General features: G+C 53.9%; 1 long non-coding RNA gene across 1 annotated transcript; it reads right to left on the reverse strand.

Moving 5' to 3' along the window:
- Positions 1-4,142: 4,142 nt before the first annotated feature.
- Positions 4,143-8,899, reverse strand: LOC120409219. Its single transcript, XR_005601201.1, has 3 exons — positions 8,877-8,899; positions 7,798-7,978; positions 4,143-4,378 (listed from the first exon to the last, which is right to left on the reverse strand). It is a non-coding gene; the product is annotated as an uncharacterized LOC120409219 (long non-coding RNA).
- Positions 8,900-10,176: the final 1,277 nt, after the last annotated feature.

Consider the following 10,176-nt stretch of genomic DNA (forward strand, 5'->3'; position numbering starts at 1 on the left):
AGCTGCCTCCTGCTATGGCCAGAGTCTCCGGTTACAGGGCTAACCTTGCACATAAACCCTGTGGCTCCTGGTTTCTTCAGGCTGTGTTTTCACTGTGGCTCTATGATAAGTCAATTTTAATCAGTTTCATGCAAGTCTGAAAGTGCTGGCAGATCAGGGGAGTGCAAGCAGGTGCTAGGGAAGATTGCATGCATGCCAACTCTGCCAGTGCCCTCAATGCCAGCCTGCAGCCCCCTGCTATTCCAATCCTGGTGGTCTCCACACACAGCTCTGCCAATGCCCCTCCATCCCGACCTGTAATCCCCCAGCTATCCTAGTCCCAGGCTTCTCTTAAGCAGAAATAGCCCATGGTTCTGATATGGAAAAACTGCCACTGTGGACTCAGCCCAGCCCATTGAACTCATGTCACTAATGGCCTTAACCCGGTCTAGGGAGAGAAAAGCTAGTGCATTAATGGATACATCACAGCACTGCCATGTATGGTGGCCCTAGTTTACCACTATTCCACCCTGCTCTCTCACACAGATAGGCCTGGTCAGCTTATTGCAAGAAAGTCCTCCCCAGACAGCCAGAGAAGGGAGAAATCATTCAGATTTCTGCATGGCTTTTGCTTCTTCCCCTGTTCCCCATGCTGATCTCCCTCACACACACCTTACTTTATATGCTTCTAAATTACCATGGATCACCATCACCACAGGGGGGAGGGGATCTCTGATTTGAACCCTTTCTCAGGAAGGCAACACATTGGTAACCCCAGCAGTAAACACAGGAGCACTACCCTTTGCTAGCCATCCTCATGCTTCAGGGCAGAAGCTGATGATCAGCTGGGGTCAGGAAGCAAATGCACTCCCCACAACCTAGTCCTGCACAATCAGAGGCATAATGGGGGATTTGCTCCTCCTGTAGCAGCTGGCAATGAAACCACCCCACAGCTGTGTGGAGCAGGCTGGGCTACTCAACACAACCATGCCTTGGCTGGAGATGGCCATTCGCCAGCTTTGCTGGGAATGGGCACCAAGCTAATCCCAACAGGCTCGTGCTGCCCTGGCTGCATACAGTGCTCTAGTATAGCACAGCCTATGTTCTTTCCAACTTGCTTCTTATGCTGTGGAAAACCCACCCACAAGCCTTTCCTGTGTGCTACTCACAGCGCTCAGAAACTCAAGGGCTCTGTTAAGACAGAAGCTGTCACAATGATAAATTGTCTGTTTATTACATCAACATGTGGGGGGAGCGCTCCACTGCCCTCCCCTTCAGCCCCTTGCTAACAAGCCAGGACCAGCGAGGGAAGATCTGGGCCATCTGGAGGAATCCCACTTGGTAAGGTCACTGGCAGCAGCTGGAAGAGAAAGCCCTCCCCTTCCTCTCCAGGGACAGCCCAGCAAACCAGTGTGTCCAGAGGTGTTTTCATTGCATGGGCCATGCTCAGCAATCCTGGCTACTGCCCCCCCTCACACCTCCCTCCTGCTAACCAGGCTAGGAATGCTCCCTGCCCAGTGCACTTTCAAGAGGCCTTCAGTCCCAGCCATGGGGCCTAGGAAGCAGGAATACAGAAAGTGTGGGGGCTGCATCCAAGGCCATTGTTGTTATTATGGGTTCACAAGTCCACCTGTACAGCTCTGACTGCAGGATTGCGGCTGTCATGAACATACAGCTAAGGGTAGCATAAAATCCCTGCTTTACCTGTAAGGGTTAAGGTGCTCAAATAACCTGGTTGGCACCTGACCAAAAGAACCAATAAGGGGAGAAGATACTTTTAAATCTGTGGGGGGAGGTTTTGTTTTGTGCTCTCTTTGTTGTTCTCTCCGGGACAGAGAGGGACCAGGGCAGGAAAAACCATCTCCTAAAACCCTACCTGAAATAAGCATCCAAGATTACAAAAATTGTAAGTAGTAACAAGGAAATGCGTTAGATTGTCTTTTGTTTAGCTTGTGAATTTTCCCTATGCTAAGAGGGAGGTTTATTCCTGTTTTTTGTAACTTTGAAGTTTTGCCTAGAGGGGAAATCCTCTGTGTTTTAAATCTCACTACCCTGTAAAATTACCTTCCATCCTGATTTTACAGAGGAGCTTTTTTTTTCTTTATAAAGTTCTGCTTTTAAGAACCTGATTGGTTTTTAGTGTCCTAAAAACCCAAGGGTCTGGTCTGTGCTCACCCTGGTTACCTATTTGGTTGGTATATTATTCTCAAGCCTCTCCAGGAAAGGGGGTGAAGGGTCTTGGGGGGATATTTGGGGGAAACAGGAACTCTGAGTGGTCCTTTTCCTGAATCTTTGTCTAACTCACTTGGTGGTGGCAACAATACTGTCCAAGGATAAGGAAGGATTTGTGCTTTGGGGAAGTTTTTAACCTAAACTGGTAGAAATAAGCTTAGGGAGTCTTTCATGTGGGTCGAGTGGGGAGGGAACCTTGACAGTGACCATGACAGGGGGCTAAGATGCTGCATTCCTCTGCGTTGTCTTGAGCTGGAGGTTTGGCACTGGCCAATGAATAAGCTGAGGGAAAGTATCCCTTAAGCTGCTGGCTGCCAGGTGAGTCACACCCACTGGAATGAAACCACCCCACGGCTGTGTGGAGCAGGCTGGGCTACTCAACACAACCAGGCCTTGGCTGGAGATGGCCATTCGCCAGCTTTGCTGGGAATGGGCACCAAGCTAATCCCGACAGGCTCGTGCTGCCCTGGCTGCTGCTCTAGCAGGGACTTCTCTCTCGCTCACTCCCTTCTCTCTCTGCCGGCGTTCCAAGGACACGGGCTCAGACCCAGCCGCTCTAAAGCCATAGGCTGCTGCTTCCGCTTGGGCAAAAGGAGACTCCCTGCTAGGCTGGAGGGCCCCCACTCAGCTGCCAGCACCTGGAGCAGCACCGCGGACCCTCTCCGCTCTGCTGGGTTCCTGTTGCAGGAAGTGCTGGGAGTTGGGGCCTGATCCCCAGTTCATTGAGCTCAGGCCTTAGCAGCAGAGGGAAGAGGAGTAGAGTGGGAAGGCAGGACCCAGGCACCCAGAAACCCCTCATTCCTCTCTGCACAGCACCCCCTAGTGCTTCCCCAACAGCACACCAAACGGGGAGGGAGGCAGTCAGCTAAAGGAGTGGGCAGATCCCCTGGCAGGCAGGGCTAGGCAGTCAGATACACATCAGCAATTCTTTCCTCTAACTTCCCCCCAGGCTGCATTAGCCTCATTCAGCTTAATTAAAGCTCAAGCAAACAAGCCCCTGGGTGGCATTTTCCCCATGTTTGTCTGGTACTTGCTTTAATTAGCAGGGAAATTGCTAGGAGCTCCTTGGTTGCATTTGCTTTGCCCCAGGGAAATAACACCTGGGAAAGCCCTTTTAGGTTGTGTTGCTCATGGGCCCAGTTTTTCGGTTTGGGGGCCGAACTGGAAAAAAAAATCATAATTTTGGGCCAACCTCAAACAAACAAAAAACAAATTGGATTTTTTTGGCAAAATGAAAAAGTTTAGTTTTGGGTCAGGTGAAATATTTTGATTGACATGAAATTAATGTTTCATTTGGGTTGAGAGTTTGGACCAGAGGCTCTAGTGGTCCCTTCTGGCTTTAAACTCTGTGATGTGAGTACTTCTTTGAGCCTGATTTGAAATGTTCCAAGCAAGGGGGTGGTCGGCCCATTCCTAGAGAGACTGCACCCCAGCCAAGTGCATCCCCGTGGGGGGTACTGTGTTCTGAGCATCTACCGCAATTTCCTCCTAGTGTCACAAAAGAGAAAGATTCATAGACTCTAAGACTTTCTAAGAAGTCGTAGATTGCAAGGCCAGAAAAACCCACTGAAGCTCCAAGAGAAGATATAGGGCCCGATCCAACGTCCAATGACGCCATTGGGTGTCGTCCCACTGCCTCCGGAGGCCTTTGAGAAGGGGCTGAAGCATTCCGCCTTATTCTCCCTCTTTCAGGAGGGATTTTCCATGACCTGACAACAGGGAGCATTGTCAGCGAGTCTGTTCCCGTGTAGCAGGTAGGCTCTGCAATAGCATTCTTGCTTGGTGAAGAAATTGCTCCCTTGCTCAGACGCCACCAGCCAGCAATGTGATATTAACCCTCTAGTGCCTGAGGGGTTCAGACTGGGTTTTGTTTTTCTCTATTGGTCCCAGTTATGCCCTGGACCCACCCTAAATAACATTTTTCCCTCCTTGTTTACACCCATCAAACATTTGTAGTCTGGCATCATTTCCCCTCCTCTGTAGTCAGCTCTTAGCCAAGCAACACATATGTCACTCCCACCTTTCCTTGTAAATCAGCCCATTCAATATCCCGGATCCTTTTTTGTTGTTGTTGTTCTTCTTCTTCCCGGAGCCTTCTCCAAGCATCAGCATTTCTCTGGCAAGGAGGTGCCCAGACTGGCCCTCTGCTGGGAGTGGGACATGCACACTTGGAAAGGATGAGATGAAAACAATGTGACAGCCATGTGATGCAGTGGGCATGGACTTAGCCCTGCGATCCATGGCCATCACAAAAGACCAAGCCCTGCCCTCTGTTACACCTCTGCAACTCCACCAGTGTCAGCAGCTGTAACTGAGGAGAGCCATTGGCCCAGAACATCTGCAGACCCCAAAGAGCTGACACTGCAGTACAAGTGGGCTGGAACTACCTGGATCTTTCGGGAAGTCCAGATCAAACTGCCCAGTTGAGGCTTCTCTTTGTAAGAAGGCTCAGAAGCAGAGCCCGAGGTCTGAAAAGACGTAAACCTTGGAGGAGTTGGGATTCCTCCTTGAACCCAGTCAGAGAGTCACTTCTTGGGCCCCCAGATCAGAGTGGAGGATGCTGCTCTATGGACCGACCACTGAGCTGCCTCCACCGGTGCCGAGCACAGCTTGGGGTGGGGAGGCAGGGGTGTCTGGACTGAGAGGCTAGCACCAGCTGAGAGCTCATCTGATCCAGTCCCCGTTATAAACATGAACACTACAGCCACGGCCTCCAAGGCACCATTCCAGCAGCTGACCGTAGCCAGAGCACAGAGGCAAGCCAGCCCTGCCGCCTAGACCAAGGCATCCTCAGATGGACTGCTACATTGGCTCCCTGCCAGCCAGGGACCCCCTGGAACAAAGGGAATCCCTGCTTAGCTAGTTCAGCTAGCTATCCACCCCCGGAGCAGCACACAGCAGAGGCTTTGTACATTTTGAAGGAGGCGATATGGCAAATATCGGTTGTTCAGCATTACCCAGGGGAGAATGAGGCTTTGGTCTGTGTGCCAGGCCCCCCCAGGCCAACGATCACTTCCTCTCTCCCCGACAAACATGAAAGGACAGCTGCCAAACGAGAACCACCCCTCCCGGCGCTGCACGTGCAGTTTTGTTCCAGCCTTAGAAGGATCCTCCTGCATCCTGGGGCGAGGAAACCCCAGCAAACAGGGAACAATTCCCCATTGTGCTGCCCTGCGCTGCGTGGCAGCGGCTTGCAGACGCCCACCCCGGCTGGCTGGCTGGGGTTTATCGCCAGCCCCTGGTTGGTTTAGGCTCAGCCCAGCCCAGACTTTGGCATGTGATTCCTTTCCTCTCTCTCGCTTTTAACAAAGCCCTTCCCAGCAGGGCCTGTGGTTCACACTATTGTGTGGGGTCAGGGGCTGCAGGAAGGAGTGAGATCCTTATCCGCTTTGGGGAGTTTACTCAGCGAGTGAGATCATGCTGGCCGTGTGGAAAAGGAGCTGCTGCTGCTGGCTGCCACAGAAGTGATTTCCCCTCTGCCTGGAGGCTGGAGAAACCGCTCCAGGCAGCTGCACCTCACCTGGCTTCCTGGGGTGGAGATGGGCACCCAGCTGCCAGGGCCAGGGAGCTGCAAAGTTCTCAATGCCTGATTTGCCAACAAGTCCCTGAGCAAGGGAATGAGGGCCAGCCTCCCTCACCTTGCTGCATTCAGACATGGGCTGACCAATCCCCCAGAATCCTTTGCAGCGGGTCCCAGGCAGGAGCACTCCACGGACGAGGCCTGAGCGAAGCTGCGGCAGTCAACCAGAGGAAGGCAACGGGGAGCAGATTGGTGACGCCAGCTAACTGACCAAGGCTTTCATAGGGGTCATGGCTTTCAGGCTGGGACTTACTACCTGGCCTAGGGCTGGGACAGGGCACCGCAAGCTGCTGAGCCCCCACAGCCCACTGAATTGCCATGCGCACCTCTTTTCCAGAGGTTCCCTTGGACAGCTGGAGCAGAGAGTGACATGCAGGCGAGCAGAGGAAATGTGTTGAATTTCCCTCCCATCTGCCCCTTTGGCTTTTCTTTGCTCAGCCCAGCCCGGGCTCTGATTCCTCCTCTACAGCCACGCGCTTGGGAAAGGTTTAACCACTGCCCCTTTGCCTCTCTCTGATCTGCTAGTGACAGCACTCGCAGGCACCTTTGCTTCAGGAAACAGCATGGGCACATTCCGCAGCCAAGCCCACCCACCCTCACCCCTTGCAGGGCTGGAATATGGACCATGGGGCTGAGCCCAAGTGGGTAGTGTATCTGTATGCAAGGGGTGGGGGGAACATCTGGGAGACAGTGGGCTCTGAGCCACTCCTGGCTGTAAAATATAGACACAGACCCAGATCAGCCTCCCTTTGGGGTGTCAGGCCTGGTGTCCAAGAATCCAATGCTGAACGGCCCACAGACACCCTGCTTCATTCCAGTGCACCGTGGCCAGCTGGAGTGTGAATGGCGGTGGGCTCTGGGCCTCTCCCCTGCCTGGCGGTGCTAGGAGCTGTCCCCTGAGCAGAGGGAGTACCAGCTCCTCACCCCCCCCTGGATCTGAGGTTCCCTCACTGTCCTATCAGCTCAGCAGCCACCAGCTCGGGGCAGTGGCCGCATCGCGGTTGGGCAGGTGCATGTAAGCACACCTGGCACCTTCAGGATGCCCTGGGGGCGTCTGATGTGCAGCGATCTGCAAGCAAAGACCATCTTTCCCTGCCAGCCCATCCGACTCAGGCCACAAGGGCCAGGCAGGAGGTGAAACCAACAGTGAGGCATGGCCCAGTCTCAGCAGCTCCACCCGGAAGGGAGTGAGGGGCGGGAGCCATTTCTAAGTGGGAGCTCAAGGGCTATCGTGAAGTCAGAGTGCACGTTCTCCTTGTAGGGTCCCAGCCGCAGAGCCAAGACAATGCCAGGAGGAGGAGATTTTGACACAACTTCAGCATCATGGCAGACGCCCCAGGGAATTTGTGACCGGGCTTTTCAGCTGCTGCTCTAATGGGAATCGGGAGGCCACCAAGTGGGAGCTCGTCACACACAACACAATATTGTGCAGCGCGGATACATACAAGCAGCAGCTGGGGAATTGGCAAGGAGGGAGGAGGAGGGTGAGTTGTGAGAAAGGAGAGAGAAGGAGGTGGCAGGGGGGATATCACATGGGACAGGTCAGGAGAGATGGACAGTGGGAGTCAGATTTCCACGGGTTCTGGCTCCTAGCCCTGCAACCTGTCCCTGCTAATGAAACCCGCAATGAGATTTTCTGCCTATTTGAGCTGGTGGAAGCTGCAGCATCAGCTTAGATATGGAACACCGGGGAGCTGGGCCCCAGTGATCGGACAGTGGCCTCATGCTACTGAAAGTCACCTGAAAGCTACGTCCCTTGATGGGGATGCCAGGAATTGCCCTGCAGTCCTGCACTCTGGCTCTTCCAGTGCACCAGGGGAAGGCACGTGAGAGCACTCTCTTCGCAATGCACCCTGCCGTGGGTGGCACCCTTTCCTAGCCTTTCCTCTGGCCAGAAGCATAAACTTTGATCGTGCTTCTCAGCTGAAACTGCACAGCTCCAAGTGTTATCAGTACGTATGAATCACCTGGGCCCTTTGGAAATGCCACCCCTTGACCCTGATTACCTCCTGTAGCAGTGAGTTCCAAAGGTCAGCTATACATGGCATATGGAGCCCTTGGGAGGCATTCCAGGAGGTTGGCATGTGAGGCAGGAAGTGGCAGCAGTTGCAGTCAGGATTTCACTCATGAGGAGCGGGAGCAGGGTCAGTTTCTTTCCTTGTGTTCAGGTGCAGGGGAGGGAAGGAGCTAACAAACAGGGAAGAGGAAGCTATAGGACTGGTGCCCACCCACTCCCCAGCCACTTCCCATCCTGAGCTGCACGCACAGGCCAGCTCTGGACATCACAGCCCTCGGGAAACGGGATAAGTGGGAGACAATGGGCAAGATCTATGCTCCAGCCCTCACTGTAGGAACAGTAATGAAATGTGTCTGTGCCCCCCCCCCCCCCGCCACACACACACCTGGTCCGGGAGCAGTGTCACGGCTGGGGGGAATAGGGGGGACTGGGGCCAGGAGCGGAACCACAGCTGGGGGCTGAGAGAGAGGGCCAGCAGCTGCAATGCAGCCAGGAGTGGGGCCAGTGGCCGGGAGCAGAGCTGGGGGCAGAACGGAGGCTGGGGGGGATGCTCCCTCCCTGTGGGGGCTGGCTTGAGCCCTGCCGCACCCCCCTGGACATTCCTTCATGCCCCCTAGGGGGACATGCCCCACAGTTCGGGTACCACTGCTGTAGGAAATGCCTGGGTCCCTGCAGATTTCTGAGCCTGGCTGAAAACCAGTTCAGTCACCAGGTGCCCTCTGGGGGACAAAATAAGAACTGCTTGGCTGTGTGTCATAGGCCCCACACTGCTAACAGAGAGTCTCCCTTAGCTCAATGGCAGGGCTCTGTTACCATCTAAGTCCAAAGGTCCACACTGACAGCTGTTATGGGCCTAGACTAATTATACTACTAATACATTTTACAGCTGGGGACGAGGAGGCTTGCATTTCCCCAGATAAAGGTTTCACCTGGTTTCCTTATCCCCTTTTCCTTCCCCTTGCTTTCGAGGCTGGGGAGAGCAAGGTCAATGGCAGAAGCATGCCTGCTCCCCGACTGGTCAGCACCCTTCTCATGTGCTCCCAACTCCCTTCCTTTGGGTGGGCTTACCTGGGCCAAGGCTGCCTTCCCCATCACAACCGGCCTGTCCTTCCAGCCATAATGGAGGAGAGGCTATTTATAAAATAATCCCCTCCCCTGGGTGGGGTTATGGTAATGAAGGGGTGGAGTTAGACAGCCAATATATAGCTGAGAATTGGTGCAGCTGATTGGTTTTACATGCACTTGACTTTGATTGGAAGCTTTCTGGGGCAGGGTTCTCCTTTTGGTTGTGTTTGTACAGCACCTAGCACTGTGGGGGTCCTGGTCCATGACTGGGACTCTGGGGTCCTACCACAATACAGATAACAACAACAACTCTGTACAGGTGTCAAGGACTCAGGCCCTTTAGCACCGCAGGCTGCTCGCTACCATTGGCTGCTGGCTTCCAGCCCCCTACCCACACGGTATTGGACTGTTTGTTATTTTACTCTCTTTCCTGCTCACTTTGCACATTATCGCCACTTTCCAAAAATAAATGCCCCATAGCTGCACCCAAGCCAGCTGCAGGAACGCGCTGATTGTTGGACTCTCTCTCCTCCCCCCACGCTCAGGCTACAGGGCCTGTCCTCAAAGCCCTAGATGAAGGTCAGCCAGTTACTCATAGGAAGTAGCTAGGGACGGCAAAGATCATTAATCCGGCCCCTGTAGAGGCAGAAGGGAGTTCCTCATCACAGGGCGTGTCAGATAAATATACTACAGTATTAACACAGGGCTGCACTCCCCTTGTTACAGTGCTCTGCAAAGCAGCACCGAGCTCAGGGGTTTCCCACCCTTCCACCCCAGTATGTCGAAGCACCTGAAGGAATTCAGCCCAGCAATCGTCTGAGGTGGTAGGTCAGTCTCATTTTACAGATGGGGAAACTGAGGCCCAGAGCGGCTCAAGGAGTGACTCCCCTGAGGTCACACAATGGGGCAGTGGCAGAGCAGGCGCTAGGACTCCCAGTGCTAGAGTCCAACCCCTACAGCACAGTAGGGCTAGCTTGGTGTAGCAGACAGGAGAATCCAGCCCTCGCTCTGTGGAACTTGCATTGCCCATCCTCCACCCCAACTGCTCACATTTTCCTCTGTGGCACTGGTGCTTTGGAACGTGCAAATCAGATGCACGTGGCTCGCTGTGTTTAACTAGGAACCAGTCTGACCAGCGCCAGCACTCAGCTTTTTCCCCACTCCCACTCTCCCAGGTCACCTTGGGTAAAGCAAATATTTTACACTGATGGAAGCCCTCAAAGCAGGGCTGGAGCACGGCCTCTGTGCATGGCTGGAGAGCATTAGCCTTGGGACAGGACAGGCAGACACCACCATTCAGCTA

The sequence above is a fragment of the Mauremys reevesii genome, linkage group 7 (genome assembly GCF_016161935.1).
Source record: "Mauremys reevesii isolate NIE-2019 linkage group 7, ASM1616193v1, whole genome shotgun sequence".
In the NCBI taxonomy this organism is placed as follows: Eukaryota; Metazoa; Chordata; order Testudines; family Geoemydidae; genus Mauremys; species Mauremys reevesii.